The following is a 13,557-nucleotide window of genomic DNA, read 5'->3' as shown; positions in this document are numbered from 1 at the left end:
GAAAGGACAGCTCCTCCGAGAGGAGAGAAATAGGCCTCTCGGTCCAGGTCTACACCCACAGACTTGTTGGGAGGGCCTGGAGCCTGCGCATCCCGCTCCTTCCCCCAGAGGTCTAAGTGACTTCCTAATTGTCGCTCTGGCCTCTGACCCGGGGGGTAATACAAGTGCCACTCACACCAGAAGCTTCTAGTGGTAATTGAGGGCACCCTTTGTACCGTTTCGCCAGCGCCTAGATACCAGGTTAACCCAGTTGTCAAATACGACTAAACAGTGGGAAGTGCTGATTATCTGCCGGGTTTCGCAGGGGGCCGGCGTGGGGGTGGGAGGCATCAACCCATACAACACGCTGCACGAAGCCGCTTATTTTCACGCTGTAACAACTTTGGAAACATAGACCCGCGCGAGCTGCGCCCGCCCCCACCGCCACCCCCGCCGAAGCAGCAGCTTGCTCCGCTGTTTGTTTAACCCGGTGAAGATTTGCACGTCACGTTTCAGCCTGGAGTCGAGTTTTCTTGCCCCAGCTTCCGCCCACTCCCAGCCCAGACCCCCTGGGCCTGGAGGCTCTCCTGCGCAGCCCAGGCACTGCGTGCAGAGATGGGCTCTCCCCACGCAGCGCCCTGCTTTCGTGACCGTGCTCCTGGAGCCTCTCCTGGGGACCTCCATCCGCCAGCGCGGGGCACAAGGCCACACGTGGGCGCCTCCGCATTTCGCAGGCTGGAAGCATCCTGAAGTCCTCTCCGGATCTTGTCGGTGTGCAAAGAGGTGTCCCCAGGCAGACAACTGCGCGTGCTGGAGCCCCTCAGCGAGCGCTGAGCTGGTCGCTTTGCTCTCTGGGTCTCGCTTTCTCTTTCTTCTTCAGGCCAGTTGGAGCTGCTTTTGAACCAGAAATACCAGCGTCCTCGGACAGACCTGGGGGCTGGTTTTTAATGTACCACATTCCCCCCTCCAAACCCACATCCAGCTTTTCAGAAGACATTGTAACCAGGACACCCGAATGCTTGGGTGCAAGAGAGGAGTCGCTGCTGAGGGGACCCAGTAAGGAGGAGTGGAAGCGTGCCCCGAACTGTCTTCTCTCCTCTTGGCAGTATGGCTTGGCCCAAAAGTGCGACCCCTGGGGCTCTTCCCTGTGCCCTAAGATGGAGCCTGCGTGCATCCCGGTGCACTCGGTGGGTGGGAGGGCTGCATAGGTTGCTTTCTTTGCTTTTCGTTATGATACCTTTGCTCAGAATGGTCCCCCCCCCCAACCCCTCCACATACACACATTGTTTTAAGGGGGCGAAAGCACCGAGGAGATTGTGAAGGAGAAAGGGGAAGGAGAGGAGAGGGGAGAGAGTGAGGAGACCCGCGCGGCTATCCCGAAGCACTGTGCCCTGGGGGACTGCGGTGCAAGGGAAGGGGGGGTGGCCTTGGAGAAGGTGTCAAAAGCCCCTGGGGGACTCAGGCTGGAAGGTTAAGGGGCGGGGGGGCATCCAGGCAGCCTGGAAGAGCCGGGAAGCCCGGCAGGGGGACCCGGGAGCCGTTCCCAACAGGTGACTTCTGCCCTGGAAGGGGAGACTGGTGCTCGGCTTCCCGTAGAGTCTCCGCGTCGATTTACTAATAGGGGGATTGTTAAGTGGCAGCGAGGCGTTTCCGACTCACCCACTGCAGCCGGGGTAGGAGAAGCGCGGAGGTTTCCCCTTACCACCTCCTCCCCCACCTCCAGCACACCCCCTCCTTAAGGAAACCTGACAACGTAATAAATAAGACAATCCGAAAAGCCACTTAGCACTAGTGACATTTTCAAGTCAACCATTTAAAACAGCTCACGCTGGCACCTCGGGCTCCGGGAGCCCCGGCTGCCTTCCTCTTCTTCTTCTCCGCTCCTCCCCTCCCCCTCCTGCCGTTTCCAACGTGGTTCCAGCTGTCAGACTCCCTACGTGGGCACTCGGATATTCCTTTAGATGCACGCGTCCGGATCACAATAAAAGTTAGGGAAATCTTCCAAACGAACGCAGGCGGACACCCGGGCCACTTCAACTCTAAGGTGGGGCCCCAAGGAAATCTTCCCAAAGAAGTCCAGTTTTTTTTTTTTTTCCGTGTGACAGATTTTTTCATCCTCTAAAAAATCTAGTTTTTAAACAAAGATCAATGTGTTATGCTAAAGTGTTGAGCTGACTGTTAAAACATTTGGGGAAATAATGACAATGTAACAAAGGCCTGGTTTGGAGTGAATCATCACCCTTTTAAAAGTTAAAGCAATTTTCGGGAGAATAGCTTTCAGCAAACGCTTTACATTATTCAAAACGGCCAAATAATGCTCTATTATAGCGCCTGAATGCTGCCAGTCAGCCCCTAAGTGCAATTTGTGCAAAGGCCCCGGTGCCTTATCTCCACTTCTTTATAAAGAGGTGAATATAAAACAATTTCTTCCAAACCCAGACAGAGAGCACGAAAATTGCTTCCCTTTCTGCAATCAGGGCAATTTAACTGGAGTGCAATTAGCACTATTAAATGTCGATTCTGCATAAACAAATCTGACTGAGCAGCGAAAGTGGGGTGAGAACCTCATATACACTGAAACTGATTTTTTAAAATTATGTATCCGGGTCCTTTACAATTGATCCGTGACGTTTTCATCTTGGAATATATTTACATCGCAAATACACTATGGTTAAATCAACATAATTTTTTTTTGCAAAAAAAAATTCAATAGGAATCCTAATAAAGAAGAATAGGGTAATTAAAGGGAAGAGTTCACTTCCTTTGAACAAATATTGTTTCTCCCATCTTGCCTCTCCCGAGAGCTTTGATCTGAGCAACTGCTCAAGTTGCTGCGTTTAGAAGGCAGAGCCGGGGAAACAATTCCGTCATTAGCGCTGATCCGAAGGACTGGAGCTCCTACACTACAGGGGGAAAAAAAAAAAAAAAAAGCTTCTCCCCGAAGCACAGGAAGCAGGGTGGGGACGGGAGGACCATCTATCTTCTGAATATTTCGAAATATTAGGTGTCTGCCCAGACTCCCCGGGGCTTCGGCCACTCGCAGAGTTAGCAGCGCACGTACAGCACCAGGGTGTGGGGGGGGGGGGGGGGGGGACTTGGGGAGACTTGAAGATGTGGGCGGGAGAGGAGGCGTTGGGGGAGGAGGAACCGAAGGTTCTCGCACGGGCCCTGCTGGCTGCTGCCAAAGCCTCGACCACCAGGACCGGGATGCCCCGGGGGCGGAGACAGGGGAGAGGGAAGAGAGAGGAGCCCGGGAAAAGCATTTATCTGACCTGTCCTCCTCCCACCTGCCTTTATTTACTTATTTGGTAAGCCACGGCGCTCCCTTTTTGAATCATTTGCTCAGTTAATTATGCTTTTCATTTGCATGATCTACACTAGAGCAGTGATTATCAGGTCAGCACGATGTGGGGATTGGGGAGATACATTAATAACTTGGGTTAAAAAAAAAAAAAAGCTGCCCCCTGTGTACCATAGTCGCCTGCCACGAACAAGGGCGAAGGAAACGGGTACAGACGGAAGCGCCTGTTGAGTGCAGTGAATCCTTTCCACAGTTGGAGCTTGCCAGTTGTGGGTGCAAATGAAATGCAGCTTTTGATTAGAAGGGAATCTTTTCTAGTTAACACATATTTATATTTTAAAAAGCGCAAGGCTTGAGATCAAATGAATGGAGAAAATTAATTGAAAATTGAGGAACTCTCCCACAATTTCTGCTGAGCTTTCATTTAATACTTGTTCTATAACGCCTTAATTCCAACCCAACCCTCGCATAGAAAAGAGCCTGGAAGGATCTTTTCTCTACCTCAGAAGTGATACTGCTATTTAGGGGTGGCAGGAGATGCAAATCCTTCTTGCCTGCGAGGTCTACTGGAGAAAGTGAAAACCCCTAGTGTATTAAGTACACTCCAAACATTTGCTACACAACTAATTTTCTGCTGCTGGATGTATCTGGGCCTTATATTTTAAGCCTGCCTTGATCTGTTTATCTGAGCCAAAAATGCATTAACAATTAAAGGAAAGACTCTGGTGTGTCAAAGGAAGGAAGGTGACTGTAGACTGTGTGATGATTTTAATGACTGCAATTATTGGAAGATTATTCAACAAGCATCATAGATTTGTTTACTGCATTACTCGGAAACTATGGGGGGCCTATTCGGCTAGGAGTTTTACCTTCCTCCCTCCATTACCAACTACCACAGAGGGGTCTCAGACCTAAGCAAATGTGTCATTCGGTGTTGGCTTTCTTCTTTTTTAGAGCATCTCTATTAAAATAAGGCACAATTTGTTCAATTTGTTGTCTCAGCCAACTTAAATGGAACCATCTTGGGAACATTAATCTTTCCAGCTAACAAAAAAAAAAAAAAAAAAAAAAAGCCAAAGGCCAGAGGATTCCGATGATCATCGTTTAGCAACTTCCAGCCAGGGTACCAGTTTCCTCAGTTAGACTCTTTCATAGGCAACTTTTGAGGATACTTCCAACTCAACCTTCTCCCTCCAGGGCTTGGAGGAGACACTACAAGCACAGGATGTTAAACAGGAGTGTAGGCATATCTCCAGGACTCCATACTGGAGAAAGTTTGGCTGCTTCTTCCTTCTTTTTAGCATGCCCCTCCCCCCCTATGATTTCCTATCACAGCTTCCCGGGGTTACCATGTTAGAAATAAATAAATAAAAAGAAAAGGTATGCCTAAGACAATACCAGTGTGCCGCCAAGGAGATTTTTACTGTACAGACAGACATAAAGGATGCAAATAAGGAAGGTTTCTTGTCTGGTATAAACAATAATCAATAAATCATAGCCTGGGCTTCGCTCATTAGAGAATTAGTAATTTGTTAAAGAAAAGGAGAGAGAGAGAAAATTGCTAATTTGGAAGTGGGCTTTGAAAAGAAAAGAAAAAAGAAAAGAATAGTAAATATCTCCAGCAAGCCCCCCCCCTCCCCTCCTCCCTCCCCTGAGGCACTGAGACTGCAGTGGCCTGGCCACTGTGGTGCTCTTCCTGGGTCTGTAATCATCCAGCCTCAGGATTAAGGTGGGCTTTGGCTGGAACCGAAACCTTCCCTGTTCAAACAGGAACCTGCAGAACCCTGCAAGTGGCAATTAGGAGCCTATTACAAGCCATTAGATTGATCAATGTACCTTAAACAATGCGAATGATTTATATGGCTGATTTACAGGGGGGAAGAAAAGGGAAAGGCTGGGGGAAGGACGGCTCCAGCTTCTTTACATCCATTGCACTGTTCTGCAGAAAGCCCCCGGGTTCAGCCTCTGTTCATCACCGCTTGGAACCACCAGAGCAATTTATTTAGAAAACTTTTCAAGCACAGACACAGGCTCGCCTGGCTTGTCCGGTGGGTGGCGAGATGCACATTCTTTGCCCCTTTCTCTACTTTCTAAGGAAGAGCTTAGAAAGACCGAGGCCGGGAGGAGCAGCCGGGGGTCACAGCGAAGCCACTCCCCCAACGGAGGACACCGCCCGGGGCGGTCCCAGCTGCCGTCCTTCCCCGGGTCTGTCCCCGGAGAGGGGGAGGAGGACTCACATACTTGTGTAACGCAGTGCTGGAGAGCTGTGTGGCCTCCTAATTACGGCAGGAACACAGGACCAGGAGCCCTTGAAGTTTCAGGCGCGACTGGGGAGGAGCTGCGACCCAGCTCCCCGCGTGCACAGGACGCGGGGGTGGAGGGGTGGGGGGGAGGGGACTCCGCCGAACAGAACCCCTAGCTAGGGCTGACTATTTTGGCTAATGTGGAGAAGACAAAATTACAACAGAGTTGAAGCGATCAAAGCTGGCCCCCGCCACCCCTCCTCCCGCCCTCCTCCCGGCCCCAAGTCTGTTTGTAGTTGTCTCCACCGCTGCAGACGCCCGTCGGTCTTCTCACGACAAGGAAATTCCTGCCAGTGTTTCCAGAGCCTGCAAGGAGAGGACAGATGCACTTGGCCCTTCCCGGAGGAGAATTCCCTTTGTCTTATCTCCCCCTCCCCCAGTCCGCTCGGGCTCCGCGGGCGAGGGAGACCCCGGGCGCCCAGGGGGGCGGCTGCGCCCAAGCCCACGTCCGCGCTGCCCCTGCTGCTCCCTCCTCTTCCTCCTCCCTCGCTGTCTCTTTCCCAACCTTCTCTCTTCCTTCCGCCTCCCTCCTCGCGCTGCTCTAGGTCCTCTCACCCCTCCAGTCTTCTCCCGGGTTCCCACTCCCGGAGTTGGGGCAGGCGCTGCTTGTCTCCCAGCCTTCCGTGGTTTGGCGGGAAAGGGCTTCGTCCTGGCTTGCTCGTGGACGTCTGGAACCAATCCTTGAACGTGTGCCTAAATGTGCAATGGCAAGCAGAGCGGGCTGATAGTGGGGCTCAGAGGGAAGAGGGAAAAACAAACAGGGAAACCACTTGCTTTGGGAGAGTTGCTACCCGGGTCTTTTGCAGCCGGTATAAGGTGGGAATCCTGGGTTCCTTAGGAACCCTTCTAAGGGGATCACGATTTCACACCCCCACCCCACTACCAACTGCTCTCATCTGCCCTTTATTTTTTTTTAAGAATTTATTGATTCATTCATGAGAGAGATAAAGAGGGGGGGGGGCAGAGACCCAGGCAGAGGGAGAAACAGGCTCCGTGCAGGGAGCCCGATGCAGGACTCGACCCCAGATCTCCAGGATCACGCCCTGGGCTGAAGCTCGGCGCCCAACCGCTGAGCCACCAAGGGATCCCCCCATCCTCTGCCCTTTATTACCCCAGATCTCGCTCTCCTGAGTTCTGCTCTCAGTTCCTTCCAATCGCCTGCTTCCAGGGATTTCTCAGGGCCCTCCTCCGGCTGAGGAAGGAGTTTGGTTATAAGCTTCCCACCCAGGAGCCCTGTACTGTGATATCCCCGGGAACAGGCCAGTCCGGGGGTTGGAGGGCGGCACCCGTCCAGGCCCTCCGGGGTCCTCTCCTGTCTCACGCACCGAGGGATGTCACACCCGCCCCCGGGGCGAGACCAGACTGACCCCTCCACCCCGACTCGCTTCCAGGCGTACACGGGGGCAGAGGGAGGCCCGCACACAGCAGCCACGTGCGCCCCCGCCGCCGCACACTTCCGCGGGCACGCGCCGGCCTGGGGGCAGGTGACACCGCCGCGGGGAGGCGGGCTTGGCGCTCCGGGCGCCTCTCCGGGCGCCGAGACCTTCAGGTCCCGCAGAGCCCGCCGCGCCCCCGCCCCCGGCCTCGCCCCCGCCCCGCGCGGGGCCCTGCACCTCTGCCCGCGGAGCCCCCAGCGCCCCTCTTCCAGAAGCCTGCGCCCGCCCCCTGGCCAGAGGCCCGGCCACATCTGGGATGCATTGCCCCCTAATCGCCAACCCCATTATTGTGATCAAGCGAACGTCGCTAATCTCTACACTTATTGTTTAGGTAAATAGAGGCTGCGTTTAATCAATACGCAGGGCCCCAGCCCTCGCTGCGCCAAGTAACTTAAGTCAACGGTGAAGATTTCAGCGTGTGCGCAATTACCGAGCCCAAGGAATAGTCACTCCAGCCTAATCCCACGGCCCCCTCCGGGCCCCGGGGGGCGGGAGGACGCCACCGGGGAGCCTCCACCCTCCACGGGATCGAGGGGCCGCTCCCTCCCGGGAAGAAAAGGATCTTGCGGCCGCGACGCCGCTCGCCCTGGCGCGGGGGCCTGCGGCTGACCTGGGGGCCGCCCTCTCCTGCGGGCTCCGCGCTCCCGCCACTCGGAACCTGCAGCTGCGGGGGGGGGGGGTGCTCCGCCCCCCGGGCCCGGGCGGGCGGGAAGGCCGAGGGCGGGGCGCGGGGGCGGGGCGGGGCGCGGGGTGCAGCGCGGCCCCCGCCCGCAGTCTCGCTCCCCCCTTCCCCGCCCGAACTCCAAAGCCGAGCCTGGGCGCGCGCAGAGCGCGCTATTTGTGCAGCTTCTTAAATAGTTATTGTTTCTTAATTAAGAGGACTTTAGCCCAACCCATTGGAGGGGGCGGGGGGGTGGGGTCGGGGATCCGCAGCGGGGGGTGGTCGGGCCCGGGGAGGCCGGCTCGGGAGGCGGGCGGCTCGGGCGCAGCCTGGCTGCTGCAGCGCCTGAGAGCGAGGGCGAGGGCCTCGGGGCCACGGCAGGGAGAGTAGGTCAGTGGGAAATCTGCCCGGGGGCTGCAGAGAGAGCCGAGCTCGCCCGCCGCTCTGCACGGGGGCCCAGGAGGTTAACCCTACAGTCGGAGGCACTAGCGCTTTCTCCTGGGGCATTTCGTCGCGGGCCTCATCTGTGTCTCCTGGTGCCTCTCTCTGCCGCTGCATCCCCGGGATGTTGGATATAAACAACCAATAACTCCGGTTGTAATCAGATACCCGCCCTTCGTGGAATGGGCCCGCTTGATTTAAATAGGCCGGATTCTAAAGTCAACTCATCATTTGCAAGTTTAGGGTGTCGGCGCAACCACCGAACTAAATCACAGCTGGAGCTGGAAGGAAGGCCGACAGTATTGGATGGCGCCTGGCTGTTTTTAATTTTTGGATTTGAACAGTTCTCCTATAAGGTATCTCTCTGCTTTCTCTTTCCCTTAAAAGTTAAATAGCATTTAGAACACGAGGAAAATTAAACACAAATGTCAGTGCAATCCTGAAATCCTTTTTCTCTCTGTTCCTTCTTCCTGAGTCTCCCCTCTGCGGGCCCCCAGCTTCCACCCAAGCCCGTGACTCTCCTCATCAGACATTCAGATCTTTCACCACCCTGTTGCCAGTTAGTCCAGAGGACATAACTATGACTTCAGACTCTTAATTGGGAATATCGACTTAACTTTTTCTGGGCTGTGGTTGTTTTTAAGCTAGGACAAGGAGAAGAGAGGCAAGGGGGCTGAAGGCCAGGACTGCTCAGCCCTTTGGGACTTTTAGGAGCTCCATGTGAGTCAAGGTCCACCACTGGAGGCTGTGATCCTGGGCAGACCAGGAAACTTCTCAGTTTCCTCCTCTCCTAACAAACTAATAATTTAGACTTGGAAGGATTGTTACAAGAGTTAAATAAAACTATGTAGGACGATCCTGGCAATATGCTCAAAATGTAATAGTTGAACTTTAAAAAAGTTCTTGCCTCCTATTTTCCACTGAAATAGCATTCCCACCTAAAACTCACTGTGGAACTAAAGCCAAAACCAATAGCTTACCTTAAGATAGAACTTTTGTTTGTGTGTGGAAAGCCCAGGGCCTAGTACAAAATCAGGTTGGGTGAAGATGAACATAGAAACAGTTCAGAGTTTCTGTTTCGGAAGGAGTGAGGTTTTAGCTGCTCCAATCTGCAGCACATTTCATGGGCCAGCTTTCAGGTCTGCACATGGAAGAGAGGAGGCCCTGTCTCTACTAGAGATGGCTAACATTTATCCAGCACTTATTATATGCCAGGCACTCTGCCAAGTGCTTTACACACAGCATTTCATTTAATCCACGTAATAAATCTTATCAGGTGAGTATTATTGCTATCTCTCTTTTTAAAGTTTTATTATGGAAAAGCTCAACTATATATTTAAAAGTAGAGGAAATATGCTAATGAGCCCCTCTGTATTCTTCAGCCAGCATCAACAATTGTCAGCTCCTTGCCAACCTTGTTTAATCTCTACCCCATCCATATCCTCCTCCCATATTTTAATGCAAATCTCAGACGTCATATTATTTATTTGTAAATACCCTAGTACGTCTTAAAATATCAAAAGACTCTTTTAAAAAACCAGAACCGTACTACTACGTTTTAATCGTACCTGAACACATTTGAAATAATTCCTTAATATTATCAAACATCAGTGTTCAAAGTCTCCCCAGTTGTCTCATAAATGAGTTTTTACAATTGCTCTTTTTCCTTTCAAATCAGATCTAAGCAATATCCACACATTTAGTCTCTCAAATCTCTTTTAATCTATAGGCCCTTCTCCCTCTATTTCTTTCCTTGCAATTTATTTATTGAAGTAACCACATTTGTCCTGATATCCTTTTTATAAATGAAAAAACGGATCAGCAAAAGGTAGAAAAGGAGTTCAGTCCTAGCTATGTCTGACTCCAGAGTCCAAGCCCTAATGGCTTTATTATATTCCCTTTAAATCAAGTGATGAAAAGCAAGACACAGGAAAATACAATCACCCATTAAAGATTTCAGAACATGCATGACTCTCCTAAGTAACCAGTTCCTTTACCAAGTGCCCACAGAAAACCATTCACTTAAAACCCAGGCAGGGTTTGAAATGTGGGAAAAGAAATTGAAAACAGGGTAGCTCAGTATCCTCCTTATGTTTTGAATCTAACTAAATAATTCTTGTATGCAAATGTATCTGTAACATGGTGAAAGGATTTTTATTTCCAACCAATATTTGGCGAAGCAAAAACATCTCTTGAATCTACCAGTTTCCTTTTCCTCTCTTTGCTTCCTTTAGTTTCCTGCTATTCTCCCCTTTTTTTCTGCCCTCTATAGCTAGATAAGGAGAAAATATCTCTTTTAAGTAGTTATTTTAAAATACCAGTCAAATTAACAATTTGGTAGTTTGATATGTGATATCTGGCTTTTGTTACAGTAGTTTTGAAACCACAGTTACCCTAGCAACTGTGAATACATTTTTTTCTTTAAAAAATTTTTAGCTGTCGAGGAGAAAAAAAAGAAAAAGAAAACTTCTTGCCAGAATTTTCCCATAATAGCTTCCATTAACTGCAGTGACTTCTATTGGAGAGGCCAGCACTGCTGTCTCCTGCTGTCACCAGTCATTCACTGATCTAGCAGATGTTTTGTTTGATAAGGCCAATTTGAGCTTTATAAAACATTTATTTTTTCACCTCCAAGGAGCAAATACCAGTAAGGATGGGATTCAGTGTCTATCACTGCATACCCTACAAGGGCCTCAACCTGCCAGTGGAGTTTCTAGGTGAGAAGAAATACTAAAACAAACCTAAAGGCTTCATTTATTTTTTTTTTTAAAGAGGGGGGATGGTTAAACACATTAGATCAGTCCCTAGAGACTTAGCAAGAGGAAAAGAGTGAGAAGAGCCAACAGTCTACTATGGAATCTTTCTGGAAAACACCTGGTGGATGTGTGCCCAAAGGTGATGCTAGTTAGTGAGATGAGGGAATAAGATAGAGAGTGATGCACATTGCATTGAGTTTTATAGATTCGAAAAACCGTGTGTTAGCATTTCCAGGAGGTGAAGTAGAGAAGAATCAGCAAGGGGAAAAGGTGTCCATTGGAGCTTTGGGAGCAGTAAACTTTGAGCATTTGTGAGAATATTCACTTGCTTTTGAATAAAATTCCTCTCACAATCGTGCTCCTAACACACGTAGCTCTAGATTACTTTCTTTTTTTAAAAGAATTTATTTATTTATTCATGAGAGACACAGAGGGAGAGACAGAGACATAGGCAGAGAGAGAGAGAGAGACAGAGAGAGGGAGAGAGAGAGGCTCCTCACAGAGGACCTGCTGTAGGACTCGATCCCCAGGACCCCGGGATCATACCGCGAGCCAAAGGCAGACTCAACCACTGAGCCATCCAGGTGCCCCTAGATTACTCTTTCCAAAGAAACGAAACAAACAAATTAAAAGAAGTGCTGGGTGGTTCTGTTCTTATTGGTAAGGTGCTTCCTTTCATGAGTCTTCTGTGGGATTGTTTATTTTGTCCTTCTGCAGAAGACCAAATAAAAGAAATCTGGTTCAGGAAGTCCAGAACCTCTGCAATATAATGGCTCAACAAAATGAAGGTTCCAGTTCTTCAATTTCACTTTAAATTGCTCTACCTAGGTAAAATAATGTGACTTGAGGGGCACCAGGGTGGCTCAGTCGGTTAAGGATCTGCCTTCAACTCAGGTCATGATCCCAAGGTCCTGGGATCAGCCCTACATTGTCCCGGCTCCTTGCTCAGCAGGGAATCTGCTTCTCCCTCTGGCTCTGCCCCTCATGCTGACTCTCTCTCTCTTTCTCTCATAAATAAATAAAAATCTTTAAAAAAAAATCTTTCAACTCGAGGAATTACATTTTTAGGCAGGATGAGAACTAAAAAGAGAGAGGAAGAGAATATCAATTCCATTTGCAGAAAATGTAATTTCTCTACTGTAAACTCATCCTGAACAACAACAACAAAATTTTTGCAAATATATGCACATTCCTCTCTAAGTCAAAATAGAAGATTTAAAAAAAAAAAAAAAGCAGAACCGGCAATGTCCTAGTTAGGGCTTTTTCTTAACTACTTGAACAATTAAAGAAATGTACTGCTTCTTTTTTTTCCCAGCTTCTTTGGAGATATAGTTGACATATAAAGTTGTGTAAGTGTAAGGTGTACAACATGTTGATTTGATGCACAAATATATTGTGAAATGATTACCACAATAAGGTAACAGTTAAGATATCCATCACCTCGTGTAATGTGAGAACTTTTAAGACTTACTCTATTTTAAAAATTTTTTATTTTATTTTTTAAAATATTTTATTTATTTATTTATGAGAGACACAGAGACACAGGCAGAAGGAGAAGCAGGCTTCCTATAAGGAGCCCGATGTGGGACTTGATCCCAGATCCTGGGATCATGCCCTGAGCTGAAGGCAGATGCTCAACTGCTGAGCCACTCAGGTGTGCCAAGATCTACTCTTCTAGCAACTTCCAAACATACAATACAGCATTGTTAACTACAGTCCCCACGCTGTACATCCTTAGATCCCCAGAATTTACTCATCTCATGGCCAGAAGTTTTACCTTTCCACCAACATCTCCTCATTTGTCCCCCAGCCAGCCAGTCAGGAATTCAGAGAGAGTACAGTGGGGAATGGATGACTTGTCTCTGCTCCACAGAGAAGCGTCAGCTGAGAAGCCTCAAGACTGAACTGGCATCTCCTGGATGAGTCTTCATTCACATGTCTGGCAGTTGATGCTGGCCCTCCGCCAGGGTACCCATATGTGGTTTCTCCTGGTGGTTTCTCTGCATGGGCTAGTTTGGGCTTCCTCACAGCCTGCATATGAATTCCTGGAGTGAGTGTCCCAGGAGAGCAGGATGGAACATGTGGCATTTTTGTGATCATTCTGCAGAGCTCTGTTCTTTGGGGCAGTCACAAATGTTTGCCTAGTGGTTAGGGGAAAGGACATAAACTCTTCCTCTCCATGGGAGAAATGTTTAGGTCACATTGTAGAAAGAGCACATAGGATCCGAAATACTGTTTCAGCCCCTTTTGGAAAATATCGTCTGCGACAAGGTACGTATATCTGTGTAAAGGAGCCTCCTAACAGACTGCAGAGAGTTGACATCTGAGTGCTACTTTTTATTGCCTGTGGCAGTTGAAAATTAAATTTTTTCCTCAAAGACTGAGACATAAAGCAGGATTTTACATACTCCCTATGCTTTCTTTTATTTTTTCCCTATGCTTTCTTTATTAGGGATTATTTTTCACTAGTTTCTTAGAAGTGTAAAATTTGCAGTGTTTTAATATTTTGCTTTCACCTGCACAATTAGTAAGTACATTACAATTCTTTAAATTTCTTTTTTTTTTTTCAATTCTTTAAATTTCTCATCAGCAGATAAACAACCTCAGGTCCAGACATTTCTATACCTATGGAAGTTTCTGTTTTGGCTCAAAACACTGCAATGAAGAATGAGGATATTGA

Source organism: Canis lupus, chromosome 36 (genome assembly GCF_011100685.1).
Source record: "Canis lupus familiaris isolate Mischka breed German Shepherd chromosome 36, alternate assembly UU_Cfam_GSD_1.0, whole genome shotgun sequence".
Lineage (NCBI taxonomy): Eukaryota > Metazoa > Chordata > Mammalia > Carnivora > Canidae > Canis > Canis lupus.
This window is presented reverse-complemented; position numbering follows the sequence as displayed.